This window comes from Solanum dulcamara, chromosome 2, assembly GCF_947179165.1.
Source record: "Solanum dulcamara chromosome 2, daSolDulc1.2, whole genome shotgun sequence".
NCBI lineage: Eukaryota > Viridiplantae > Streptophyta > Magnoliopsida > Solanales > Solanaceae > Solanum > Solanum dulcamara.
In genome coordinates this window covers 6,084,873-6,111,209 of record NC_077238.1, presented here as the reverse complement: position 1 = coordinate 6,111,209, position 26,337 = coordinate 6,084,873, and the positions used below count along the sequence as shown (strand labels likewise).

Sequence of the window (26,337 nt, the reverse complement as noted above, 5' to 3'; positions counted from 1 at the left end):
AGTAACATAATTTTTCATAATTATGAATGTAGGATCCGGTCAAATTTACTTGACTTAATGTATTAACTTTAAAAAGTTCAAATATGACAAAAGTTTAGCATATAGTGAGTATCTTGAAATTTGTGGAGGTTTGGTCCTTCCTTGAATCTTTTCTATAACTCGAAAACTATAAGCAGCATACTTTTCAAACGTAAGATGATTTAGACTTTTTTGAAATTTATTTAATTTCTATATAAACATAATTTTATGAATCTTTTTAAAGTATTTAATAGTCAAAATTAAAAGAGTTTGATCTATATCTTGATCTTTTTATGAATATCTCAAAAATTTATAGAATACTCAAAATATTTTATGAAGATATATTACATTTTATATATAAACATAAACTATAATTTAGAATAAAGTAATCAATAAGAATACTAACTGAAATTAAACATGTCTAACACAGTCTAGTAAAATTTCGATGTCTATCGTATGACTTCAGAGTACTTTTTGGAAAGAGTGGAGGAGTAGATTTTGAGTGTGTTTAGAAATTAGTAAACAAGAGGCTGATGTTCCCACGTGAAGTCCACAAGTTTGAGAAAATTGCTATTGGAGTGATGGAAAGAAAACGATAGATGAAAGTATTCATATTCCAAAGAAGATAAAATAAAAGTACAAGTAGATATGCACAACTAACAAATCATTAGCACTTTCACATGTTTCTTCTTCGGCGGTGTAGAATCAGAATTTTCGCTAAGATGATTAATGAAGATGTCAAGAAAATTCAATATTTACTATGTATAAAAAGTAAATTGCTTCAAAAAGTTTCTTAAAATTTCAGTTATATAATTATATTTTTCTATTAACAATCATCTTTCATAATAATATTTCATTAATTATAACGGTTATATTTTTTAAAAATTGACTTTTATCTTATGAAATATAATATAGTTTTCATAGTATCATCTAGCTATAAAAGATGACAAAGAAAGTAACAAATGTCATTGTTATAAAGAAGTTTAATAGTAGTGAATTTATAAAATGAACCAAGGAAATTAAGCTTCAAATTGAAGCTTTCTTGTACTATTGTTTACTACAATTTTTTTATCTCTGTTTTTACATAATTATTCTATAGGATAAGACAGTATGTTCATGACAAATTGTGTGGTTGGAGTTAAAAGACCAAAAAAAATAAAATAATAATAATGAAGGCTATTGTTTTATAATTGGCTTGGACTAATAATTGAGCAAAGGAAGTCCACAGTCTTTATTTTCCACATTTTTTTTTAAAAAATAATGATAAATTATTATCATGTGTTATGAGCACAAACTTTTTAACTTTAACCTCTAGTAACTTCTTTCTTTTTTCAACTCAAAAAGAAATTTTCATTCATATTATTTTCAATAAGCATTAAATAATAGAGATTTGGAGAGTATTTTTCAATAATACAATTAGGGAAATTAAGCATGATGTCACTTTCTTTTTTCTAGGCAAGCAATTAAGAACATACCACGTCACCTCCAAACTCCCCACTATCCACCCTATCTCACCTCTATTGAAGCAATATTTTCTTATTTACGTTATAACACTAAAAAGTAAATAATGAATTCACTTATTTTTCATTTAGAAAAATTATACCAAACACACCTTAAAGTCCTAATATCATCAAGTTACTATATATGTCAATTAGTGAGGGGCCCAAAGTATCAATTCAAGCAAAATCTTGTACTAGTTGTAAAGTGTCACACAGTTTCCATGAAAGTGACTTTGGCATGTTTTCAAGGGACCACTTTCTTGTTTATAGGATCACAACAACTAATACTATAATAAATTTATTATGTACCACCAAATCAATATTTATATCAATTTGTTAGGATCCAATCACAATATAGATAGATAATACAAAATAGAGAAAATAAAGATAGGCTTCACCTTTATAAGTTAAAAAATTTGGATTCCTAGATTGAGTCTTGGAGTTTTAAATTATCCTTATATTGAAACTCCGCAAAAGGTCAAGGCTTAAAAAAATGAAATTAGAGTAAAAAAATTAATTGCATTTATATTTATGTCAAATTAATAAAGAACAATATTCGTATGTTTGATCATAAGCATGTTTATCAATTAACTATGATTGCACAATATATATATATATATATATATATATATATATATATACTTTTAACAGTAAATATCGAAAGTATAAGAGAAGATAAACTAATTTGCATTACAAAATGATTAAGTTAATTGACTCATGACCTATTCCATGTACTGAAAGTTCATAAGAGTTTCTTGATTAACAATTTTGATAATGACAGCCACCATCTATCTATCATCTCACCAATAACAACCAGTCAGGACATAAATAAATCAAATTTATTTACAACATTCTTTAGTATTCCGTGTTTAGTTTTTTTTATTGTGTCTCGATTAATTCAAATTCACGTGTAAGGCTCACAGCTTATTTGGATGATTGTTACCTATTTTTTTGTATAGTGTTATTAGTTTTAATATAATATTTTTTTTAATTATTAGTTAAGTTTTATTGTATCGTATAGTTAAAATCCAATATTATATAATGGCGAAAAATCTCATTTTATGTAACGATTGATTTGGTGTGATCATATTTTTACCTCATTTCCCCTCATTCTGTACTTATTGATTTGGTATGATTATATTTTTACCTCATTTCCCCTCAATCTGTACTTACTTTCCTTTTTATAATAGTTTATACTAAGTTTTTTCATACCAAAATATAAACTCAAAATCTCTAATTAAGAACGAGAAATTCTATTCATCCTACCTAGTATCTTTGCAATACCATTATTTTAGTAGTTAATAGACAGTGATGCAATTTGCACACTTTTCTCCAATATTAATTAAAGTAAATTTTGGTCTGAGTTATTGATGATTTTTTTTTTTTATTATTATCCGTTACGTCTTTGTGCATTAATTTGGAGAACGACCGTTACCAAGTATGAATGATTTGTGGCCACCTTTGAAAAGTAGTACATAGTTTTTTTGTGTCCTAAAGTTAATAGCCCTCTAGTGACATTATTATACATCTATAAAGGTCCTATAAATTAATACCCTCTAGTTTTTTTTGTCACAAAATAAATTGAGTTACCTAATACATATATTGGTGGAAGATAATATATATTTGATGAAATTACAAAATAAATTAATTGAAGTTACTTGATATCTATATTGATGAAAGGTAGCAGATGCTTGATGAAATAATTGAGGTTCGCGACCTAGTGATCAATGAAGTGGGAGAAAAATTATAAGGTCGGTTCAAGTTCCAAGAAAAACTGAAAAAATACTACTCCCCTCGTCTCATAATAAGTATCGCTTTAGCTCATTTCATGTCCATTAAAAAAAATAATGAATACAAAGTATAATTTACTAAGTTATCCCTATTAGAAAGAAAAAATAAAAAATAATTACTACTTACTATTTTTTATCTTGAATTTCTAAAAAATAACTTCATTTGCCTAAACTTTAATGCATGAAATTATCTATAGGTGACTGATAAAATAATCGAAATGTTTGTAAGCTAATACTTAAATCACTGTCATGTTCTTTCTGTTTACTTTAACTTGACTTTGCACGTAACTTGAAAAATAATGATTAATATGAGAATTATATCTATATTGATTAATGTATAGTCTTAAATTTTAAAAAATAATTTAAAAAATAAGTAATAATATTATGGATAAAAAAATATTTTTTTAATATATTAAAAGTAATAAATAAAAATAAAAATTTATATTTAAAATAATAAATAAGTAAAAATGAACGGATGGATGAAGTAAAAAAGAATTCAATATTGGGAAGTACATATGATGAACTCAAACCAAAGTGTGTGGGAGGTATTGTTAAACTAATTAGGATAGTTAGGATAGTGTTTGCTATAAATGAGTGACAAATGGAAAAATGCATGTGAAACTTTTTTTTATATTAGGATGGCCATTAAATAAAAACTCATCTAGTAAAAGTGACCCTCTAAACTTTATTAATACATGAATGGACTGGTAGGTGGAAATAAACTTTTATGATTACTTACTGATTGAATAGATAAAAACAACTTTTTTAAATCTTTTTTATGTATAAAAATAAAATTTTATTAGCTAGAGACATTTTCAAATTCTGAATGTGAAAAAAACTTTGATAGAAAACATTTTTTTCGAATGAGTCGAATTTGAAGTAATCGGACTTCAATGCAGATATCGAACATCAATAAAAAAATCCCCCAAAAAAGACTTCTTATAAAAATGATATAAATCTAAAAATTAAATTTGTAAAGGATTACAAAATCAAATTTTCCGACTTGTAATTATAAGAAAATTTGTTGCATTCAATGCATTCGATTCAATTGGTTTAGAAAAAAACAAAATACTACTTAAGGTAGAAATTTTTTGATATGAACTACCTAATCAAATTTTCTTTTTTCATTTCGATTTTTTAAAAAATAAATTACTAGTTTTTTTTTCTTTCATTTTTCCTTTTGTTGATTTATTTATTCTTCCTTTCTTAATTGTGATACAACTTGTGTGTAACGATCCATTAGGTCGTTTTGAGAATTCGAACTTTTTATTTTATAAAAGATATTTTTGCCCTCTATTGCTGTGTAGCAATTTTGATCGGGAGCGGGGTGGGCAATTTATGTCGGTCCTGGCGCTTTCGTACATCACAAGATTATATGAAGAGTGATGTCGTCATCTCGTAAATTTTTAATGGGTATTTTGGACTATTCGATAACCATGATTATTTAGTTGAGGGGTAAATTTAAATAACTAATTTAATTAGTGAGCTAATTTGATAATTTATTTAATATCTAATATCACTTTATTATTTAAAATAAAGTAGGGTTTGATATTTCTTTTGTCAACTGCTATGCACGAAAGGAGAAGGGAAGGCTGGTTCAGGTATCATCCCACGCCTAAATCTTTTCTATACGAATATAGGTGGTCACATTATTGTCAATATTATGTTGGATAAATGGGAATGGTGTTTGACATGTGTGTTGCTGGAGTATTGCAGTGGTGACGGCTAGCAATTTGCTAAGGAAATAGTTGCCAATGATGGATTAATGATTATCCATCATTGGTTAATGATTGGTAGGATTAAAATTTGGGTTAGATAGTGATTGCCTTAAAATACTTTAGAGGAATATAGGTGTATGATCGAGTTCTGCATTTTGGAATTAGGTTCTGCATAATTTTATTTTTGTCTTTTTCTTTTCTATTTTGTGTTGTAATATATATTAGTATAGGTAATTAAATATTATGTGTATTGTATTATATGAATATCATTAGAGTTATGATATTGAAGGAATTGAGGATTAACCCTAGGCTTGAGTTTTAGGGAATTGATTACAGAGTTAGGTGAGTTTTGGGTCTAGACTAGACATATAGTAATATGGATGTCTATGGACTCATTTGCTTACGAATATTGTATACTTGATAGATTGGAAACGTGAGGCATTGAAGAAAGGAAAGACATTGGTGGATTAGTTTGCTTTACTTCGGTTGTTCGGTTGAGGTAGGTTATGGTTTATTCTATATCATAGATAGACTCTTAATAGTGATTGATAGTCGTTGAGTAATGTGTGAATTTTACTATATATTTAATTATTGTGGTTTGGATGGTTGGTATGTGATTTGGGGCGCATTTACGTGCCCAATAGCAACTAAAAGTCATAAATTATTGCTAGATTTGAAAACAAATTCCTAAAGTTGAGTTCATACTGTGCATATTTCGTTTTGTTGTAACTAAATAGCATGATTAGAAACTTTCAGGTCTAATTAAGTACAAATGGACATTAGAAGCATGATTTGATGGAAATTGTAACTCAAGGGAGAAATAAAATCACAAGGCGACAAAAATACACTGCAACAAAACAAATCGACATTACGGAATAAGGACCTACAATTTTTATTCCAAAATATGGAATGTATTGACCAAAACAATGTAGTCCGCGCCAGGTCCGCGTCACAGACCTGGCCATGACGAATCAACAATGAAGAAATGAAATTATTTCACGAGGCAGTATGGTCCGTGACAAGTCCGCATCTCGGACCATGAAAATGTGTTGATAAAAAACCGAAGCGTGAAATTATTTGGCGAGGCAGTGTGGTCTGCGACAAGTCCGTGTCGCGGACCTTGGATATGGGTAAGCTAAATTCATCCCAAAAATGGGAAAATGAAATGTTGTATTGTAATGTCCCAAGATCAATCCCTCCTTTCTTTTCCCGTTGGTTAGCTGCATCTATTCTTTGAATATGGATCCACGTCGCGGACTTCAGTTTGCTTGCTTTACCAACACATTTTTGGCACTATAATTGGCACTTTTGCATATTCTAATAGGAGGACTGCACATTGTTGGATGAGAGGGGGAGAAGACGAAAGAAATTCTAGTTTTGGTGATATTTTATCCTTTCTTTTCATCTTGAATTCAAGTTTATGTTACAAATGATTTATATAAGTATGTCACAAACTATGAATGGCTAAATTCTCTTGTTCTTAAGTTGTAGCCATAAGATGGAGGTTTAAATCTTGCTTGTTGGTTGAAAATGGATTTTACATATGATACTCTTATATTCTTGTTTTTATTGTTCTAATGCTTGATCATCATTAGAATAAATTTGTTGTCCACTCGAAACTCAAAAGACGGAAAGGGGATAGAACACCAGCATATAAGGAGCATGTTTGTTCTAGAATAGCCTAAAATAATTTGTGTGTGGAATGAATGTGACACATATCTATACACCATGTTTGGTTATTAACAGGATGATGATATTAATGCATTTTTGTTGGTTTATGTTTATCCCCGCTCAACGATGTAGTTAAATTATCAATATAGGTAGGAAATTAGAGGTTGGAAGACCATAATTGTAAAGTCAACCCTGTAAATCGGTAATCGAAAACCCATTGGAGACCAGAGTAAATGAGATAAACTGGAAATTTATAAATGCTACAACCCAGGAATTCTTTTCTAAATTGATAAATTTTCTCAAATACCATTAAATTAAGTTCTCATCTCGTCTTTGCCATAATTATTTTGAAGACATAAATGAACTCAACTCTTGAAACATACTCACATAATTTGATTCTTTGAAAAGTTAACTACGCCTAATTCAATTTCCCTGTGGGTTCGACCTTCGACTTTTATTTAGGGGCACTATATTACTTTTGAGACCACGTAGACTTGTGTGTGCATTTGGACGCAATAAGTTTTTGACGTCGTTGTCAGGGAACTTATTTAATTTGGCGTTAGTTTTCTTTGTGAAGTTTTTTTATTTGTGTTTGTGTTAACAACTTGGTCTTAGCTGTAAATTTTATTTATAGGTAACTGAGACATTACACTAGACAGGAATAAGGAGCTTGTAGATCCATTATTCGAGCCTGAACGATTCTTCCAGTGAAAAAGACGAACAGCGGCTTCGCAAAATCTAATACATAAACTCAATCTGGCGGATAATTATGATTTGAAAGGAAAGGTCTTTCCATAGGGGGTTCCTGTGGAGATGGCAGCCAGGACAGTACGTGATGTGGCAGTCCCACTCACAGCAAATATCACCTCTAGCATTCAGAAATTGCCAGCAGGAGGAAGATTTGAATTAAAACAGAACATGGTGCAATTATTGCACTCTAATGAACAGTTTACTAGGTTGCCTCATGAAGATCCCTAAGTTCACATCCAGAATGTTTTGGAGATTAGCGACATTTATATACCTAATGGTGTATCTCCTGACTATGTGAGGTTAATATTGTTTCCTTTTTCCTTGTTGGAGGAAGCTAAGAGGTGGTTGAAGTTGGAACCACCAAATTCAATCACTTCATGGAACGATTTGGCTCGCAAATTTCTTATTAAGTTCTTTTCTTCGGGGAAGACGACTAAGTTGAGGGCTGAAATTTTAAGCTTTAAGCAAACATTTGGAGAAAATTTGTACTAATCTTGGGACAGATTTAAATCGTTACTCATTAGTTGCCCTCACCATTATCAAGCTAATGAGGTGTTGGTCCATACCTTCATAGAAGGGTTGGAACCCAATACCAAAATTCTTCTTGATTTTTCTGCAGGTGGACAATTATTGAAGAAAACCTATGATAAGCTATATATGTTGCTTAATCGTATATCTCAAGAAAATCTAAAATGGAACGGAGAAAATGCTAGATCGGTTGTGCAAAAGCAAGCAAGCATATTAAAAGTTGATGCGGTAACTACATTGACAACATAAATTGCAGCAATGCAAAATATGGTGACAACGCATTTCAACACTTTAGCAAAAGAATAGCAACAAGCTGCAGTGAACATGGTTCAGCAGCAACACATGTGGTGTGAGGTATGTGGAAGTAGTGAATATGTGGCTGAATATTGTGGAGCAAATCTGGAGTCAGTAAATTTTATGGGTAATACACCTAGGGGTGGTGGCAACCATAACTATGGAAACACGTACAACCCAAATTGAAGAAATCATCCTAACTTCTCATGGGGTAGAAATCAACAGAACCAACAACAAGGGCAGACTCAATACAGACCACAAAGAGGTGGACAACATTACAACAATCATGGTTAAGTATACAATAATCAAAGTCAATATAATTAAGGATCAGTAAAATAAGAAGGCATGAGTGTAGAGGGCATGTTGAAACAGATCATGGCAGACCAAGCTAAGTTAGCTGCAGATGTTCGACAGAATCAGTTAGCTACTCAAAATTTAGAAAAACAACTTGGGCAATTGGCAAATGCACAGAGTTCTCGCCAGCAAGGGGGTTTACCAAGTAACACTGACCCAAATCCCAAATAGGTGAATGCCGTGAGTACTCACAGTAGTCTCCCCCTCACTAAATTGGCTCCTAAAGCTAAATCGACAGAGGTAAAAGTCAAAGAGCAAATTGGGGAAGAGGGTGAACCCAGCGGACCAAAAACAGTCAAGGAACCAAAGACAAAACCTCCTCCCCCTTTCCCACAAAAGTTTAAAAAGAAGAAAGAAGAGGAGTGTTTTGCAAAGTTCATAGATTTGTTGAAACAAGTGCAAATTAATTTACCTTTGATTGATATTTTACAGAAAATTCCAAAATACGCTAAGTTTGTCAAAAATATTATGGCCAATAAGAGCAAGTTAGCTGAATTTGAAACAGTGACACTCACTGAGAAGTGTAGTTCAAGAATCTTGAACAAAGTTAAGCTTCCAGCTAAACAAAAAGATCCAAGTAGTTTTACAGTACATGTAACTATTGGTAAGTACAATAATGCTAGAGGTCTCTGTGATCTAGGTGCTAGTATTAACTTGATGCCTAGATCTATTGTCATGACCCAAATAAGGGTGTGATGACACTCATCTCTACTCATCGAGATAAGTCAGCCTAATACCCAACGGAAAGTAGATGCAGAAGAAAAAGTCATAAATCAAAATTTAACTTAACCGAAAATACCTAAAACAACCTCAAAATCCCCCAAGATTGGTTATCACATGTACACGCCACTAATATATTACCGAAGTACAAAAGAAAATATAGTCACAATATTTTTGTCTCTTAAATAGAACTAAAACATAATAAAAGAGTAAGAGGTGTTCGCTAGATGGATGTAACAGCTACCTCAACACTCGAGATGATAGCCTCAGACGTGGTAGAGACACTAGGAGATCAAGCAAGTCTGGGTTCACAACCTACACAAGTGTAGAAGCAAGGGGTGAGTACCAAACAACATGGTACTCAGCAAGTGGACAACTAAAACTAAGCAAAGCTCAATAAATACAAGTACTGTTGTCCTCCCAACCGACCTTTGTTAACTACAACCTACATAAAACCAATTCAACTCTACACTCGTACAATAATAACAGTAATACAATCCACGAATAATCATCAATAGTCTCATCAATGAATCATATCAAGTCAAGTTCAGCATATACAGAGCAATAAAGGGGTAAACAAGAATTCACAAATATCAACAAAATGTGATGCAATGCAATGAGATGATGCATGTCTGTCCTATCAGTACACATCCGCTGAATTACAGTCTGAAACTTATGGGGGACATTTCTATCCATGTAACCTGCCATAGAGCGTGTGGCCCATCCCCTCAATATATATATCCTGCCATGGAGCGTGTGTCCCAACTCCTTTATTTCATAATACCTGTCATGGAGCGTGTGGCCCAACCCCTTTATTTTATAATTCCTACCACGGAGCGTGTGACCCGACTCCTTTGTTTCATAATACCTGCCACGGAGCGTGTGACTTGACCCTTTTTGTTTCATATGATTTTCAGTTTCAACACAATATGTCAGAATCAATACAATCAATTCATGTTCATATAATTCACGAGAATAACATGACAACAATAATAATTTTTTCTATCTCATATCAACATAGTCATTTCACAAGTCCAAAATAAATTCATAATCACAATATATCAATTCTACCAATACATGTCATTAGCTCACCATTTTATATCTCTCATCTCTATTTTTAAGGTCAATCATACAGTCAATAATCCAGTCTAATTCTTATTACTCTCTAGTACACATAACATGGAAATACAAGCATCTATAAGCTTAAACCAAGGTTTAAAAATTCACTTACCTTAATTAATCAAGCAATCACTCTGGACTTGAGCCTTTCTTTTTTGTTAGGCCTCCAAATTAATGTAATCTAGTCAAATAAATAATCACAATAAGATTTTCGAAAGTAACAACACCCTTATTACCATATGTCTAGCCTAGATCTAAAAATTTAAGCAAATATATAAACACATTCCTAATTTTGATGCCACTTAACATGTCAACTCCTATATTTTTTAAATTTCAAAACTAGGGTTAAATCTCAATTAAATTGAATAATCACCTTAAGACTTGAGCCTTTTGTAACGCTTTCTAACGATCAAAATCTATTCAAATACATAATCTTCATAAGAATACAAATCCAATGATACCCATATTGCTATATTTATTTTTGAATAAAAAATTGGGTCAAAATGTCATTCCGAATCATTGAAGTCAAATCTAAAATTTTCAACTTAAATTTACGAAAAAGATCTTCTATGAAAAGGGGAGGACTCATTCTCAAAATTATCTAACGGGTCTTTACATCTATGCTTAAAAAATTAGGTCTGAGAGAACTTAAAGCAACTACTATTTTGCTATAGTTAGCTGATTGTTCTGTAGCTAAACCTGACAGTATCATTGAAGATATGTTAGTACAAATGGAATCCCTCATATTTTCTGTTGACTTTATTGTTTTAGATTTTGAGCCTGACTCTAATGTTTCTTTTATCTTGGGACGCCCGTTCTTAGCAACAGGAGGAACACTTATTAATGTGGCTGCAGGAAAATTGACTATGAGACACATAACAAAGTGGAAGTGTTCGATGTATATCATGCACTGAAGTTTCTTGAAGTCTATGAAGAGTTGTCTGCTGTAACCATCATCGATGAGGAAGTCTCAGCTCAATGCACTATAGCAAATGATTCGTTGGAAAAAGTCGTGATGGGTCAAGATATTAAAGAGGACATAGAAGCTAAAGAGTTAGCTAGTGTGCTTGATATGCCAAATATCAGCATGTGGAAGAAGAATGTGGAACCTTTGAAGAAAAAATTGGGGCCTTCACCCAAGCCTTCTCTGGAAGAAGCTCCTAAATTGGAGTTGAAACAATTGCCAGCATATCCTAGGTATGTTTTTTTTGGAACTAATAATACCTTACCCGAAATACTTTCATCTTCTTTGTCTTAGGCATAAGTCACAGCAGCACTTGAGGTGCTAAAGAGGCACAAAAAGGCAATCGGATAGCAAATGACTGATCTTCACGGTATCAGCCCCACTTTGTGCATGTACAAAATTTTCATGAAAGAAGGACATAAGGCTAGTGCACAACCACAACGCAGGTTGAACCCCATCATGAAAGAGGTTGTGAAGAAAGAGATAATTAAATGGTTAGACGCAAGTATATTATACCCAATCTCTGACAGTAAGTGGGTAAGCCTGATTCAATGTGTACCAAAAAGGGGAGTGATTGTGGTGACTAATGAGAAAAATGAGTTAATCCCCACAAGAACAGTAACTGGATGGGGCATATGCATGGACTACAGAAAGTTGAATGATGCCACAAGGAAAGATTACTACCCTGTACCATTTATTGACCAAATGCTTGACAGATTAGCAGAACAAGAGTACTACTTTTCTTAGATGGGTATTCACGTTAAAATCAAATTACCATTGCACTGGAGTATCAGGAAAAGGCAATATTCACATGCCCTTACGGGACGTATGCATTCAAGCGTATGCCATTAGGTCTTTGCAATGCTCCTGCCACTTTTTAGAGGTGCATGAATGCTATATTTCATGATATGGTGGAAGAGTTTGTAGAGGTTTTCTTGGATGATTTGTCAGTTTTTAAAGAGTCTTTTGATTTATGTTTGAAAAATCTAGAGAAAGTAGTTGCAAGGTATGAAGAAACAAACCTCATCTTAAACTGGGAGAAATGTCATTTTCCGATAAAAGAGGGTATTATGTTAGGCCATAAAGTGTCAAAAGATAGTTTGGGGATAGACAAAGCTAAAATTGAAGTGATTGAGAAACTTTCACCACTAATTTCAGTGAAAGGAGTTTGCAGTTTTCTAGGTCATGCCGAATTCTATCGGCAATTTATCAAAGATTTTTCAAAGATTGCCAAACCCATGTGCAGTTTGCTTGAAAAAAGGTAAAATTTATTTTTGATGATAAATGTTTGCAGGCCTTTGAACTCTTGAAGAAGAAGTTGATTAAAGCCCCATTCTGATAGCTTCTAACTGGAGTTACCTTTTGTGCTAATGTGTGATGCAAATGACAAAATAGTGGGATCAGTTCTGAGATAAAGGAAGGAGAGAATTTTTCACTCTATTTATTATGCCAGTAAGACTCTTGACTCTGCTCAGGCCAATTACACGGTCACGGAGAAAGAAATACTGGCATTGGTGTATGCATTCGATAAATTTTGCTCTTACCTGATTGGTACAAAAGTGATTGTCTATACTGACTATGCAGCGCTTCAGTACTTGTTCAACAAGAAAAATGCCAAGCTAAGGCTCATCAAATGGATTCTATTGCTACAAGAGTTTGATATTGAAATTAAAGATAAGAAGAGATACGAAAATCAAATAGTAGACCACCTATCAAGATTAGAGGATTCATCCTATATAGGTGAGTAGAAATTGATAAAAGAAGAGTTTCCACATGAGATAAGTATAAGAAATCCCATGGTATGCAGATATCGTGAACTACATTGTGAGTCGAGTGTTTCCTCCTGATGCTACGTCGCAGCAAAAGAAGAAGCTTATGCATGATGCTAGGTTCTACTTATGGTATGAACCTTATCTTTTCAATCAGGGTGTTGACCGAATGGTTAGGAGGTGTGTACCAGAAGCGGAGGTGCACCAAGTGTTAGATAGTTGCCATTCATCACCATACGACGGCCATCATAGAGAAGAGCGCACTACGCATAAGGTATTTCAATCTAGTTTCTTTTGGCCTACATTGTTTAAAAATGTTGCAAGATATGTGAAGAATTGTAACTAATGTCAAAAAATAGGCATGATATCAAGGAGACATAAAATGCATTTGAATAATATTCTAGAAGTTGAAATCTTCGATGTATGGGGAATAGACTTCATGGGTTCGTTTCCATCATCTTGTGGAAATCAATATATATTGGTGGCAGTGGATTATGTATCTAAATGGGTTGAAGCAGTAACCCTTCCCACAAATGACTCAAAAGTGGTAAGCAAGTTCCTAAAGAAGCACATCTTCACTTATTTTAGAACTCTCGGGGTGATTATCAGTGATGGAGGATCACACTTCATCAATAAAATAGTGAAGAACCTCTTGGCCAAATATGGGGTACACCACAACTTATCACCCACAAACTAGTGGACAGGTGGAAGTCTCCAATAGGGAGGTGAAGCAAATTCTGCAAAAGACCGTCAATGCACAACTGAAGGATTGGGCAGAAAAGCTAGATGAAACGTTATGGTCATATAAAACTACTTATGAAAACCCAATCGGGACATTCCCTTATCAAATGGTGTTTAGTAAAGTGTGTCACCTCTCAGTTGAGCTAGAATATCAAGCCTACTGGGCAATCAAGAAGCTTAACCTGGATCCAGAGCTAGCAGGATGGAAGAGAGTAGAGCAGTTGCATGAGTTGGAAGAGTTTAGACTCCACGCCTATGAGAATGCCAAGCTATATAAGGAAAAAACAAAGTGATGACACGATAAGCATAACATCACCCATACTTTTGAACCAGGTTAAAAGGTACTTCTCTTTAATTCTAGACTCAAGCTTTTTCCAGGAAAGTTGCATTTCAAGTGGAGTGGACCTTTTGAAGTCATCTATATGATGTCACATGAAGCTGTGGAATTGTGGAATGCAATGAAGACGTCCACATTTTTGGTAAATGGACAAAAAGTTAAACACTACTTTGGTGAAGATGTTGAGCGTGAGAAAGAAGCCATTGATCTGTAAAATGAGTGAAACAAGAGCTGGGTCGTGCCGCGATAATAAATTAGGCGCTAAGCGGGAGGTAACTTGTGAGGTATTGTGTTCTCTTAAGTGGAAATTTTATTTGGTTTTCTTGATTTTACTAACATTTCATTTTGTTGGAGTGTATAAGTTAGTTTTAAAAAAAAGAGAAGAACGAAACAGTATGGTCTGCGACAAGTCTGCATCGCGGACCTGCTATATTTCAGTACAAATTGTTAAATTAACATTTTAAAACTTAAAACAGTATGGTCCGCATCGCGGACCTTGGATCTTTCAGAATAAATTTTTAAATTGACATTTTTGAACAAAAAATAGTAAGGCCTGCGACAAGTCCGCATCGTGGACCTTGGATTTTTTTTGAGATTTTGAAGTTAAAAGGACGGGTTTAACCCATTTTTAATGGGTAGACCCGATGGAATCAAGGTTAAAACACTCATAAGACCCCTTCAACCTCATTTTTCTTCAACTCAAAACGTTTGTTTTCTCTTCTACTCTCAAAACTCTCCCAAATTCACGACACCCTTTTCCAAATTCAAGCAATGATCTATGGAATTCCTATTTCATCACCAAAAAGGTATGTGTTCTTGAACTACTTTAATGACATAAATTGTTGTAATCTACATAAAGTAAGTTCTTTAGACTTTAATTGATTTTCACTGAGTTTTAGAATGAAATGCTTAAGGGTGTGAATAAAAATTGTTTGGAAATTGCTTTTGATGTTTAACTGATTCAAGGTTTAGTTTTTGAACTCTAACCCTATTTTTGATGATTAGAAGGTTATGGATTTTGTAATGGTTATGGGTATTTTGTGTTGAATTCCTGAGTAAACATGCATGTAGTAATGAGTTCAACTCAAGTTTGATTTGTGAAGAAGTGTGGGGTGAAGTTTATGTTGTTTCAAATCATTGTTTGAAAATATGTCTGTAGTAAAGAGAAAATCATATGATCATTTATGTTTAATTGTGAATAAAATGTTGGTTTGATTGTGAGATTTAGTTAGATTTAGATAGTGGTGTTTTGGTTGAAATAGTTGTAGTTCAAACCATATGTGTTAATTGTCTCTGACTTATACATGGGCTAAATAGAGAAAACTGGTTCAGACTCATATAGAATGGTAAGCACCCTGGTGATTGTTGTGTGATGCTGAGTACTTTCATCTTATTTGCGTGCTAATGAAATGTGTAAGTGTGGGGTACGGACCCTAATAATCTTAAATATTGATGATTGGCTTGGTTGATTGTAGAAAACATGTCAACTAGCAGACGACCAGGAAAAGAGCCCGCAGCCTCAGGAAGCAAGAAGAGGGATAGATGAGTACCCTCTATACCACCGACTCTATCCATGCCTCGGGGTCAGACCCGTCGATATGGCATCAAGACAACACAACCAAGTGGTAAAAATTGGTACAAGCTCCATACTGAGTTGCGCTATTTTTCTGATATGCCGATCAATGAGGAAAGGCTGTCCAGGGACTACCCTCACATCTTGCAGAGGCAAGAGGAATGGAATATGCAGTTCCTATATGCTGAACCAAGGCCCTATAATTTATATATAGTACGTGAATTCTACGCCAACTACCTACCCGACCAGCACACACATTATATAACAGTCCGATGGGTGGATGTTCCCCTCTCCCCCATGGCCATAAATGAATTGTTAGGTACTTTAGAGATGCTAACCACTGCACTGACAGACCTAAATATTCAACCACCACACCAAGATATCAAACATACTTTGTGTAGGCCTCTATCGACTGCTAAGTGGGTACGTCATGGACTACGTGGCTACCACAATACATTTTCTTACGCGCATCTCAATAAAGAAGTGCGGTTATAGACAAAAATTGTAATGTACAGTCTGATCTTGGGCCTAAATTTCACCAAGCTGACGAAGGACAGGGTATGTTTGGTCTACGCCTTCATGAAAGGGATAGAAGTGAATATTGGTGCAGTGATAAATTCCACCATCTAGAAGTGTAGGCTGCATAGAGGCAGGGGATATACATTCGACGACCTTATTAGAGAAATCTGCCAGCCCGCAAGAGTCCCAGAGGAGGAACATAATTATATTGCCCCCTCCCATCAGATTTATTTGATGTCACAAACATCAAGGGTCTTGCCTGCACTCATAGCCCAGTCCTTACTACACAAGAACACGCAAGATGCGATAATATGATTACGGCCCATATGTTTGGCCTTGAAATACTGCGCCACCGCATAGGAGGACGACCATCAAATGAGGAGGAGTTCTAGGAGGTGGAGATAAGATACCCGCTGAAAGAGCACGCCATGGTTGTGCTTAGATTGGGACCAGATTTCTACGAGCGAACTGAAGATGACATCCCTACGGATAAAGACAAGAGGAGGACCGGCTCAGATGTGGAATTGGACCTGAAAGCTGAAGAATTTGACCCTCTGGCAGTAGAGGACGCAGATGAAGGTGGTCACATGGAGGAGTAAATAGGGAAGTCTACTATCTTGAGCCCTAAGGACAATACCCAACAATAAGTGTGGGGTGGAGTCTGTATAAATTATTGAATTTTATTTTGTTAATTTTTGTTCTGTTAAATTGCTTAACTGTTTAATGTTTGATTTATCTAGATTGATAGTTAGTGATAAATTTGGTAGATTTTTATGACAGTTTAAGTTTGTTTTAAATGAGTTTTTACTAATTTTGGGTTCCATGACATTTGTTTTCGGTTCTTTGGCCATGGATAGTCCTTTTGAATCATACATAAAAAAAGTTTTTCTTTTTTTTCATTTTCTAAATAGTTGTAAGGTATATAAAGTGTTTTGCCAAACTATCAGAGTGCATAGACATAAATAACATGAAAAATTGACTACGTGAAGCACCTAAAACAAGATTGTTAGCTTTTGAATGATGTTGGGTTCATGTGACTGTGGTTAAATTTTTTGAAGAATCGTCATCTTGAAGTTAAACATGTGCAATGTATGTTAGGAAAATTATATAATCATGGTTGTTTTTGATTGCTAGAACTTGCCCTGCATGTTTGAGTAAGTGAAATAAAGAAAGTTTAGACTTTAGGGAAATGATCTAGGCAGTTCTTTGGTAACCACATTCTAAAACCACCTGTATACATACCTGAAGTTAAATCCTTAGTTAGCTCTTTTGAACCTTTAACTTGATTCTTTGGCAGTCCAGTTTGAAATCTATTTCCATTTCTTTGTCTGAGACCATGCTTTTGATCCAAGAAGCCAAGTGCTTTAGAAAAGATGAAATGAGAAAATAGGAGATCCATAACCTTGGGTTGCAAAAAATAAAATCAAGGGTGCTATGAATTGAAAAAACATCTTGTGTTGGAGAAGATAAACCTGTGAAAATGAAAAAAATGTCAATCACAACATGGTTGAAGTTGATAAAAGAAAAATTCCTCTACACAGGGAAAATAAAGTAAAAAATTGAGCTAACAAAAGAATCCAGTGGTTGGGATAAGGTTATGAAATACTTGAATAGAATCAAATAATGTAATGTATTGAAAGCGCTTGGAAACCAAGAATATACATGTCCAGATTTGTATCCACATTACAACCTAGAAAGTCCTAAGTGATCTTTAAGTCTTAGCTATCTCAATAGAGCTTCTTAATACATAAGGGGCAAGCCTATGGTTCATCTTAAGCAACCTGTGATTTCATTTGAAAGAGTGAATGAATTATGTTCTAAATACCCATAAATGTAATTGTAAGAGTATGGGTAATTCTTTCTCAAAGAGGGCACATGTTTAATAAAGGAATGAAAATTCAGAGAAGATTTTAATTCATCAAACCATGTGAATTGCTACAACACAAAGTTAAATTTTGATTTTATGAGGTGCTGAAGTAGTTAAGTGCTAAGATAAAATATGATTATGAAATGAGCTATTTGTGTACTCATGGTTGTTTGGGAAGAGTTTCTTTATATATCATGTATTTGATTAGTTTAGAAATAAAACTAGGAGTTCGTTCGAGGACTAACAAAGCCATAAGTGTGGGGTGATGATTTTTGGCACATTTACATGCCCAATAGCAACTAAAACTCATAAATTATTGCTAGATTTGAAAACAAATTCCTAAATTGAGTTCATATTGTGCATATTACTTATTGTTGTAACTAAATAGCATGATTAGAAACTTTAAGGTCTAATTGAGTACAAATGGACATTAGAAGCATGATTTGATAGAAATTGAAACTCAAGGGAGAAATAAAACCACAAGGCGACAAAAATACACTGCAACAAAATAAATTGACATCATAGAATAAAGACCTATAGTTTTTATTCCAAAACATGGAATGTATTGGCCAAAACAGTGTAGTCTGCACCACAAAGATGAAGAAATAAAATTATTTCATGAGGTAGTGTGGTCCGTGACAAGTCCGCATCGCGGACCTTGGATATGGGTAAGCTAAATTCATCCCAAAAGCAGAAAAATAAAATGTTGTATTGGAATGACCCAAGTCTGCGTCGCGGACTTCAGTGCGCTTGCTTTACCAACGCGTTTTCTAGCACTATAATTGACACTTTTGCATAATCTAATAGGAGGATTGCACATTGTCGGATGAGAGGGGGAGAAGACGAAGGAAACCCTAGTTTTGATGATATTTTCTCCTTTCTTTTCATCTTGAATTCAATTTTATGTTACAAATGATTTATGTAAGTATGTCACAAACTATGAGTGGCTAAATTCTCTTGGTCTTGGGTTGTAGCCATAAAATGAAGGTTTAAATCTTGCTTGCTTTGGTTGAAAATGGATTTTTACATATGATTACTCTTATATTCTTGTTTTTATTGTTCTAATGCTTGATCATCATTAGAACAAATTTGTTGTTCACCCGAAACTCAAAAGACAGAAAGAGGATAGAACACTAGCATATAAGGAGCATGTTTGTTCTAGAATAGCCTAGAATAATTTGTGTGTGGAATGAACGTGACACATATCTACACACCATGTTTGGTTATTAAACAGGACAATGATATTAATGCATTTTTGTTGGTTCATGCTTATCCCCGCTCAATGATGTAGTTAAGTTGTCAACAAAAGTAGAAAATTAGAGGTTGAAAGACCATAATTGTAAAGTCAACCCTGTAAATCAGTAATCGAAAATCCATTGGAGACCAGAGTAAAGGAGATAAACTGAAAATCTATAAATGCTACAACCCAGGAACTCTTCTCTAAATTGATAAATTTTCTCAAATACCATTAAATTAAGTTCTCATCTTGTCTCTGAAATAATTATTTTGAAGACATAAATGAACTCAACTCTTGAAACATACTCACATAATTTGATTCTTTGAAAAGTTAACTACGCCTAATTCAATTTTCCTGTGGGTTTGATCTCCTGCTGTTATTAAGGGGCACTATATTACTTTTGAGACCACGTAGACTTGCGTGTACATTTGGACGCAATAGTATGTTGTTGTTATTTGTTTGAAATCCCAAGACTGTGAAATCCATAATCTTGATCTTGTTGGTTGTCACCTGTTAAGTGATATGGTTGATTTTCCGCTATTACTTTATGCATATTGAGTTCTATTTTGAGTCGGCTGATGATACTTACTCAGTACATATTGTTCCGTACTGACCCCTACTTGTATTTTTCTTTGTAAATTTTGTGGAGTGCAACGAGTGTTCCATCGACTTCGACTCAACCTCAACACTAGCCAGTATCCAGCACATCAGGTTTCAGGATGAGCTATTTCTTCTAACTCGTGTTGGATTCTCTCGGGCATGGCATGATATCCTTAATTTTTGGATACATTAAGTTATTTATTTATTTTGGTGTTTGATATTTCCGGACTTAGTATTTTAGAATTAGATGTCCTTGAAGTGATGACTTTCAGATTTTGGGAAAACGTATCTAATAGACTTTAGTGGTTTTATTATTTCTTAATCTAATAAATTGAGCTTCCACGTTATTGTTATACTTTATAAGTTGGGGTTTGCATCGTTAATTCTCCCACATAGGAGGTTAAGTGTGGGTGTCACTCATGGCCCATTTTGGATCGTGCCATTGTGGGTGAGACACCTAAAGGTGTCACATTCAGCGAATTTAGTACGTCCTGCCTGTATAAATTATTTTTAATTCCATATTCTTAACAAGTCCTTAATCTACCATAAACTTTGATAACTTATTTGCAGAATTAGAAATTAAAAACAAATGAATAATCAATTTTTCGAGATTCTAAGTATATGTTGTTGGTTTTTTTCTATTAAACTCCCAAATTTTCCATTGCACACACAATGAAAAATTCGTATCAACAATGTTATACTATATGGATATACTTAAAGTATCTTTAAATCCACATATCACGTAGTTGATTTAAGTTACGCATCTTGAATATTTCATAAAATTGTATATTATTCATAAAGAGATCAAGGCATTAAATATTGTTTTTCTATCAATCAAAATGTTGCTTGACATTCTTGGCAATCAAATACATTATAAAAAGATTCAAATCATCTTATGTTCGACAAACACTGTTAACAATCCTCAAATCATGAAGAAATTTAAGTGTGAATTAGCATTTAGGTGATTCTTAAAGGTAAATAAAGCATAAATATAAAAATGAAATCAGAAATCAACATTGACTGTGACCACTGACCTCCAAGCTTTAGCTGGTAAGTTTTGTAATACTGTTAAAAAGGAAGGGTAACTTTTGGCATGTACTATGTTCTTTCATCGAAGTGTATCCTGCCAACTTTATATCGTTTTCATGATTGTTGAATCTTTCTATTTCATGTGAGATCGCTTAATTTGATACAATATTTTAATTATTTTTTTAAAAATTTATGATCTAAAATAATTTTTAGATATTTATTTAATTGTAAATTATTTTATTAAGAGTAAAAGATAAATTTTAAAATTAAATTATTTCTAATTATTATAACGTGACATTCTTTTTGGAATAGACTAAAAAGGAAAGAATGTCACGTCGAATGAGACAGAAAAAGTATATAATTTTATTTAAATATCGAGTGTAAATAAGTTATTTCGTCACTATTCTAATAAAAAAGGAAAAAAAAAAGGAATGAGTAATTATTTGGTACGTGGACAAAATTTCATATTGATAGATGGAAACAAAATCACATGAAAGGTTAAACGAAACTCTTAATAGTATAAGGTATTTTTAAAAGAATCACGCAGGAGCAGACAATATACATTACATTGTGTTAAAAATATATTTCGATTGACTTAATCCAACAACTAATATTAGAGTCAATAGATCATCGAGATAAGAATGAAAATACCAAAGTAATGATGTAGGACTCGATTTACCACCTTTACCTTTTCACATGTTTATTTTTTACTCTTCGCTTGGAAACACATATATGAAAAAAGTATGTATGCTATATATGATTGTCATAAATATTTGGATGATATGAGTGATACATACGTGATAAATCTCCATATTAGCCCATGAATATAATCTTAGTAATACGCGTGTGAAGCTTAGTTCGAAGAGAAGATTGTTGAATGTCTAAATAAAATCTATCGTTGCTAGCTGAAAAGAAAAAAAAAGCTACTTTCTAAATCTAAGATTTTAGTTAATTAGAGAAAACTTTAAACATCCAACTTTACGAAGAGTAAATGAAAAATTAATCAAATAATCATTTATAATTAGATCAAGTAGAATCTAAATATTCAATTATAGAAAAAGTTCACCACTTTAGTTCCAAAACTAATTAAGCTTTCATTAAGATAAAGTTCAAGATAATTAATTCACAATATTATTCAATTGAAATTATACCGTGCTAAAATATATTCTTACTAAATACATGTCACAAATTCTATACCGCGTGTCCAAAAAGAAAACAAAAGTTTATGTTGCGTTTTACATTTGACAGTTATACTAGAACTATTTATTTAAAACAAACACAATTTTTTTTTTTAACTGTAGCTTTATTACCAGATATATCATTATGTACATATTTGAAACTAAGGAGGTGGACATATTTTCAGTTTCAGAGCTCAATAATTATGCTATGTCTATTAATATGCTTTCTGTTGTAAAATAAACTAAATACAATAAAATAAAGCGGAGAGAGTAAGTAAAGAAAAAAAAAGGACAAAAGAGAGAAAAGAGAAATTTGCACTATCTGTATTTATGCGTGTTTTTCTGCACAACCAGAAATGGCAAAGAATTGCCATATTTATATCAAAGAAAGCCAAGCAAGTTGTCCAACTTGCTTAGTGGTCTGCACATTATCGAATTGGTAGTGGGAAATTGGTAGTGGGTCCCACTGAAAATAACATCCATTACTTAACACTTTCCCTTGGATGTCTATGTATAATAGGTCTAAAAAAAACTCTATAAAGGATAATATACATATTTATCCTGAACACACATCTGGTAATACGCCTTGATTGCTTCCTCATTAAAAACCTTACCTAGAAAACCCAGTGGGACAAAACCATGGTTAAGGGAAAAAGAGTGCAGCGCGTATTTACTCCCCCTAATGAAAACTTCATTTGATATTTTGGAGACGACGCATTCCAATCTTATATCTTAGCTTCTCAAAAGTTGATGTTGGTAATGCCTTTGTGAATAAATCTGCAAGATTATCACTCGAACGAACTTGTTGTACATCAATATCACCATTCTTCTGTAGATCATGTGTGAAGAATAATTTTGGTGAAATATGTTTCGTTCGGTCTCCTTTTATGAAGCCACCTTTCAATTGAGCTATACACGCAACATTATCTTCGAATATAATTGTGGGTACTTTAACTTTCATTTCCAGACCACATCATTCTTTGATGAACTGTATCATCGATCTCAACCACACACATTCTCTACTTGCTTCATGAATTGCTATTATTTCAGCGTGATTTGAAGAAGTAGCAACAATGGACTGCTTTGTAGATCGCCATGACATAGCAGTCCCTCCGTGTGTAAACAGATAACCTATCTGAGATCGAGCTTTATGTGGGTCTGATAAATAACCTGCATCTGCATAACCAATAAGGTCTGCGGAACCTTTGTTAGTATAAAACAAACCCATATCAATAGTACCCTTCAGGTATCGCAAAATATGTTTGATACCGTTCCAATGCCTTCGCGTTGGGGATGAACTATACCTTGCCAGCAAATTGACAGAGAATGTTATATCAGGCCTAGTTGCGTTAGCAAGGTACATAAGTGCACCAATAGCACTGAGATATGGTACTTCAGGACCAAGAATTTCTTCATCCTCTTCTGGAGGTCGAAATGGATCCTTTTCCACTTCAAGTGATCGAACAACCATTGGAGTACTTAATGGATGTGCTTTGTCCATGTAAAATCTTTTTAAGATTTTCTCAGTGTAGGCAGATTGTTGGACAAAAACCCCGTCTGCTAAATGTTCAATTTGCAGACCTAGACAAAGTTTTGTCTTTTCAAGGTCTTTCATTTCAAATTCTTTCTTTAGATATTCAATTGCCTTTTGGACCTCTTCAGGGGTTCCAATGAGATTTATATCATCAACATAAACGGCGAGTATAACAAATTCTGATTTCGTTTTCTTAATAAAAACACATGGACAAATGGCATCATTTATATAACCTTCATTTATTAAGTACTCACTAAGGCGATTATACCATATACGCCCTGATTGTTTCAGACCATATAATGATCTTTGCAGTTTTATTGAGTACATCTCCCGAGACTTATTACATGCTTCAGGCAATTTTAATCCTTCTAGAATTTTCATGTAAATTTCATTATCAAGTGAACCATAAAGGTAGGCTGTAACTACATCCATTAGATGTATATCAAGATTTTTATGTACAGCTAGACTGATGAGATATCGAAATGTTATTCCATCTATAACCGGTGAATATGTTTCTTCATAGTTGACTCCGGGTCTTTGAGAGAATCCTTGTGCAACAAGGCGTGCCTTATATCTTACAATTTCATTTCTCTCATTTTGTTTTCTAACAAAAATCCATTTATAGCCAACTGGTTTTACACCTTCAGGGGTTTGGACTAAAGGTCCAAAAACCTCACGTTTAACAAGTGAGTCTAATTCTGATTGAATTGCCTTTTGCCATTCTGCCCAATCACATCTACGTCGACATTTTTCGACGGATTTAGGCTCAAGATTTTCACTATTTTGCATGAGATTAAGTGCAACATTATATGCAAAACATTATCAACCATGATTTTAGATCGATCTAAATTTATCTCATCACCAAAAGAATTTATTAAAAGTTCTTCATTTACTTGAGTCTCGGGTTCACTGATTTCTTCAGGAATATCAGGATTACTCAAATCTTGACCTTCTTTAGGAGGTTCTATTGTAGTATCATCTTTATTATTTCTCACGCTTCTTTTTCTAGGATTTTTATCCTTTGAACCCAATGGTCTACCACGCTTCTGGCGTGTTTGGGATTCAGAAGCTATGATACTTATAGATGGTGCTTTTGGGACATCAATCCGGATAGGTACATTCACTGCAGGGATATGTGACTTAGTTATCCGTTTCAAATCAGTAAATGCATCTGTCATTTGATTTGCTATTTTCTGCAAGTGGATGATCATCTGGACCTCCTGTTCACATGTGCGGGTACGTGGATCAAAATGTGATAGTGATGAAACTTTCCACGCAATTTCTTTTTCTTTTTCGAGTTCCTTTTTCTCTCCCCCTAATGGCGGGAAAATTGTTTCATCAAACCGACAATCTGCAAATCGAGCAGTGAATAAGTCTCCAGTCAACGGTTCAAGGTATCAAATTATGGAGGGTGAGTCAAACCCAACATATATGCCCAACCTTCGTTGGGGGCCCATTTTTGTACGTTGTGGTGGTGCTACAGGCACGTATACCGCACAACCAAAAATTTTTAAATGCGCTATATTTGGTTCATGACCAAATACTAATTGTGACGGAGAATATTTATTATAATGTGTCGGTCTGATACGTACAAGTGCTGCTGCATGTAAGATAGCATGACCCCAAACAGTAATTGGCAATTTTGTTTTCATTAGTAGAGGTCTTGCTATTAATTGTAGGCGCTTAATAAATGACTCTGCAAGGCCATTTTGAGTATGAACATGAGCAACATGATGTTCAATTTTTATCCCAATTGATAAGCAATAATCATTAAATTCTTGGGATATAAATTCTCCAGCATTATCAAGGCGAATGGCCTTAATTGGATAATCTGGGAATTTCGCTCTCAATCTTATTATTTGTGCTAACAACTTCGCAAATGCCAGGTTGCGAGATGATAACAGGCACACATGAGACCATCTAGATGATGCATTTATTAGGACCATAAAATATCTAGACAATCCACTAGGTGGATGAATAGGTCCACATATATCTCCATGTATACGCTCTAAAAAGCCAGGAGATTCGATGCCAACCTTCAGGGTCGATGGTCTGGCAATTAATTTGCCTTGATAACAAGCAGCACATGAAAATTCATCATTTGTAAGAATCTTCTGGTTCTTTAACGGATGTCCAGTTGAATTTTCAAGAATTCGTCTCATCATTATTGATCCAGGATGACCTATTCGATCATGCCATAGCACAAATATATTTGGGTCAGTAAACTTCTGGTTTACGATCATATTTGCTTCAATTGCACTATTTTTTGCATAATATAGGCCAGATAACAGAGTTGGTAATTTTTCCAAAATATATTTCTGGCGTGAGACACTCTTGGTTATACCAAGATATTCAATATTCATTTCATTTAATGTCTCAAATGATATCCATTTCTGCGGATATCTTTAAAACTTAATAAGTTTCTTGGAGATTTAGAATAAAATAGTGCATCTTCTATAACAATTTTTGTCCCCTTAGGCAGAATTATAGTAGCTCTTCCGGAGCCTTCTATCATTTTTGAATTACCA

At 33.6% G+C, this 26,337-nt stretch overlaps 1 long non-coding RNA gene across 1 annotated transcript; it reads left to right on the top strand.

The window, feature by feature from the left end:
• The first annotated feature begins 4,854 nt into the window (after positions 1–4,854).
• LOC129874732 (uncharacterized) lies at positions 4,855–6,535 on the top strand. The gene is made up of 3 exons (XR_008762952.1): positions 4,855–4,908; positions 5,450–5,524; positions 5,782–6,535. It is a non-coding gene; the product is annotated as an uncharacterized LOC129874732 (long non-coding RNA).
• The last annotated feature ends 19,802 nt before the right edge of the window (positions 6,536–26,337 follow it).